The sequence below is a fragment of the Semicossyphus pulcher genome, unplaced genomic scaffold (genome assembly GCF_022749685.1).
Source record: "Semicossyphus pulcher isolate SPU_LCO1_2020_fin unplaced genomic scaffold, fSemPul1.0.p SCAF_2, whole genome shotgun sequence".
Lineage (NCBI taxonomy): Eukaryota > Metazoa > Chordata > Actinopteri > Labriformes > Labridae > Semicossyphus > Semicossyphus pulcher.
Genome location: NW_027211693.1, coordinates 11319934 through 11324637, shown reverse-complemented (window position 1 = coordinate 11324637; position 4704 = coordinate 11319934).

Genomic DNA, 4704 nt, shown 5'->3' with positions numbered 1-4704 from the left:
AGACAATCGGCATCTATAAGCCGGTCTTCCCGGGTCTGAAAAACCTGCGTCAACACACTAACTTCAGGTTGGAAAGGGGTATTGGGAATAAATGTCTGTCTGTCTGAAAAGGCAAAAGACCAGAACCAACACAAGAAAAGGACTTTGTAGAATCTATCAGAACGAAAATGGAAAACTATATTATTTCATGACCTATGAGAAATGTATGTGTGTATTTATGTGCATGCATATGGTCTTAAATCTACCTGCGTGTGTTTCCTTCCATGTGTGTGTTTATGGGGACCAAATGGACCCTGTCAAGTGTCCGCCCCTCCCACCTCAGACACATGTGGTTTAAAGGGAAAAACACAAGAAAACCCAAGAAACCTGGCTGCAGAAACTGGGTCAACACCTTCACACACTTGTTTGGCAAACACACAAGGCATATACACACGATACGCACACACACAACATAACACGTTGAGGGAAAATGTGAAAACGTGACCAGCACCTTGGCTGAAAAATGTAAACAGACTGATTACAGATTTTTCGCTTTGAAAACGTGACCTTATTTCAGTGGAGAGGCTCTTCATCTTCATAATTCTCCATCTTTTTCTCATTTTCCTTCTTTACTTCATCTATCTTCTCTCGCTCCTTTCAGTCTGTATCCTTAGCTGTCTTTCTCATAATATTCCTCCTCTTATTCGATTCCTTGTGGTTTCTCCTGCAGCGCGGGCTCTATCCAGCAGACTATTTATTTTTCAACTATAGCGGTGTCTTCCAGCATTGTATGGGCCTAACAAAACCCATTAAGCCAGAGATAACAATATAATCTTCTTTAAACAGACTCTCGTCAGAAGTTAGAGCCAGTCTTTGTGACTGGTTGAAACCCCCAAATATTGAATGAGGCATTCAGAGGCATAGAAATCCTGCATGTTTGTCAGTGTGGCCGACAGCTGCAGTCAAAGGGTTTAAATCTGTCTTGCACATGGATAATCTGTAGCAGGAGCTTTCTGTTATATCCCCATATCATCATCTTGGTAACAGTTGCCGCAAAACCTCGTCAGTGCATAAAAAAAGAGAGGGTTTTTTTTAGCTAACTTCCATCTGTTGTTGACATTTTACAATCCATTCAAATGATGTAGCTTGGCTGTAACATCACAACACATTTCCTGCATGTGTGGCACACTGATGGCCGGTTATTGGAAAAATTGATAATTTGAGACAATATAGCAGACAGTTCGGGAGTGCTTGGTCGCCACTGACAAAATAATGGAGCAGCCAATTGAGTTGGCACATTTCAGGCAGCAGCCAGCATTTACAAGCACGTGTCTGGTGTTTATTACCACCAGACATTTTTCTTGGCAGCCCGGACGAGCCCTATGAAACAGTTTGTGGACCCATTGGATACTAAAACCTGCCATTGAATCAAATGTTAATGGAAATCCTGAATTTTAAGGAACTCATCTCAGCGAGGCGTCTCACCTTCTCAGTGTCGGGGCAGCTACTGTGTTCGACCACATTTCAGTGGATAATAATCCTTTGTCAGGCTTTATTTGGACAGTGCTCAGTCGAGGGGGGAGACGGGAGCAGAATATAAAGCAGAGGAGAGAAAATGTCAGGAGTTGAAACCGCAGCGAGGTGTGAGGAGATGTGAGAAGAGCAGAGGGAGAGGAAAGGGAGATGCAAAGAGGAAGTGTGAAAATCCACCCATTTCCTCCACGTCCATCATCGACCAATTCATCTGTTAAAGCCTGGACCAACCTGGTGAAAACAGTCACTTTCTTTTAAGCAACAAATTAACGAGCAATCGAAGTGTGTGGTCCCAAAACTAAAGCCCTCTTTCATAGTCTGACTTTGTATGAAACTCAATGGACTGAACTTGGACGAGGATTTTAGAAACTTTAGAGATTGACGGCGTTACTTTCCAATCAAAAAGACTTTTAATGAAAATATTGACTATAAAAATCTCTGGAATCAAAGTGAATTTCATGTTTTACTTAGAAATTTGAAGGTGAAAATCAGTTTATAGGAAGCTCTACCATCAGCCAATTGTTCCTCCGTCCATTAACTTTTTACTACTTTACTGTTTGGAAAAGGCCTCCCCTGTACTTTTATTTGCAAGAGCTGTTTTTTTTTAACTAACAGTATTTAAAGACCGTCCCAATTAAGACTTTAACGAGGAAAAAAAATCCTCACTTCACCACTTGAACCCTGTAAAACACAATGCTGCTATAACAGAGATTAAAGTTACGTAAGTGCCTTGCCCAAAGGCGGCCTGATGGTATTTCCCGAAGAAGTGGAGAGCGTTAGTCATTCGCTTGTCCTGTCTCCCAAAGTTTTCATCTAACAAGCCAGCATCTCTTAAATCTTCGGGCTTAGTCTGTACTCACAAAGGAGGATGTGACTTCTTGGAAAAGTCGACTCTGACCTTTGATTTGAAGTCTGACGGTGGTCGGTGCTGAAACGTCTAGTTCTGAGGTTTAAGCAGACACTTAAAAGTTCCAACAGCCTTATAAAATTGTATCTTCCCTTTTGCACAGTGCCCTGTGGAGGTCCCCGTGCTAGCCGAGTAAAACGTGCCCTCTGTCTGTTTCCTTTTTTTACTACATCTGGATCCCATCCTGCTTCCTGAGGTTTAGATTAAACCATCATGACTTTCCAGCTGCCGGAGAGACTCTTCCAGTGGCTGTAACCCTGAATGGATGAACCAGAGAGCGGAGAGAGGAAGGGACAGAGAGGGAAAGATGGAGAGATTTGGGGTTATGTGGGGAGCAAAAGAGAGCTTGATACGGAGATAGATATGGTATGATACGCGACACATGGCCCACGATAACGATGATATAATACATCACAATATCTGATTAACTTCTTAGGCCAATTAATTTCCGTTCTGCCACCATGAGGAGTCATGAAGTAGCAGTGAGTCATAATTGCAGGGAAATCTGTTTAGAGCGCCATGTACGCCATAACATTATGCCCACCTGCCTAATATTGTGAAGGACCTCCTTCTGCCATTAAAACAGCACTGACCCGTCGACGCATGGACTCCACTAGACCTCTGAAGGTGTGCGGTGGTATATGTGGCACCAAGACATCAGCAGCAGATCCTTTCAGTTGATGCTCTGTGGTCCAGTTCTGATGCTCACCTGCCCATTGTAGGCGCTTTCTGCGGTGGACAGAGGTCAGCATGGGCACCCTGACCGGTCTGCAGCTAAGTGGCCCCATACACAACAAACTGCGATGCCCTGTGTGTTCTGACACCTTTCTATCAGAACCAGCATGAGCTTTTTCAGAATCTTGAGCGAAAGCTCTTTTGTTGGATCTGTCCACATGGGCCAGCCTTCGCTTCCCTACGTGCATGAATGAGCCTTGGTCATTCATGACCCTGCCATTGATTCACCGGTTTTCCTTCCGTTTTGGTAGGTACTGACTGCTGCAGACCGGGAACACCCAGCAAGAGCTGCACTTTTGAGATGCGCTGACCCAGCGTCAAGCCATCACTATTTGTCCCTTGTCAAAGTCGCTCACATCCTTACGCTTCCAACACATCAACTTCAAGGACTTCAAAGGGTTCACTTGCTGCTTAACATAACCCATCCACTGCCTGGTGCCATTGTAACGAGAAAGTATCAGTGTTATTCACTTAACCTGTCAGTTGTCATAATGTTATGGCTGATCGGTATATTTGTAAATTAAAACATCAATATTTGGCGCCAGCCTATCGATAATTTTAAGGACGATGATATATTGTGGTATCGATATTTTGTCCCACCCCTATTCTTGAATATTTATACAATATATTTATGTCTTATTTCTAAAGAATTAACTATTCCAGTTTAGGTTGCTTAGGTGAAAAGTAACCTATAAAATTGCATGATCAAATCTATATTTACTCTAGTATTTCTCTCTAGTTTAAACTTCTGATTCAATGGCTGTCCTGTGTAAGATTACAATGCAGGAGACATCATCAACATCATTTTAATTCCACTGTTTTTTGATTTTCTAACTAAAATTAAACCACATCCATACAAATGTATTAATATCTGAAGGAATATCTACGTTAAATGAATGAAAAAAATGAGTCCTTCTTTGCTCACATCAACAGTTTCCGTATCTTGGATTACATTTGAATCTTGTTGAGGCCTTTTCAAACGCAGTACAAACAAAAGTAGTCTGTAATCGAATGTATTTCACATATCTATTTTCCGTCCCACAGTTGTGGATTGTGTGATCTCTTATTTGTTGACACGGGGCTTTATGTTTAAGCACCCAATAACTTACCAAAGTGTTGACATCCAGCGCTCTAATGTGACACAGGTGCGCTGTATATGTCTCGAGGAACACACACAGATGAGTGTAGATTTACTGTAGAATTAATTTAAACTAGAAAACAGATGCAGGTAGCAGAGCCCTCGCAGGTCCAGTTGTTACAGCTGGTTTGTGTCTTTCTCCTTAGTGAGTGTTGTAGCTGTTAGTGACATCTATTGGAGTCAACCAGTAACTCTCTTTGATAAAAAGGCCTTCTTCTACTCTCCCCCTCAATTTGTTTGTATTTTTTATACAATATAACACAACAATGATTTATTTTAGTGCGCAATAGTGCAACTTTTGGCAATTAGTTTTTTATATGATCAGCTTTCACTGAAAAAATGGATCAATGGTGCCGTTTTGTCAGAAAGTAAACCTCTAAAACGAACAAATCTAGTGAATAAGACACAAACG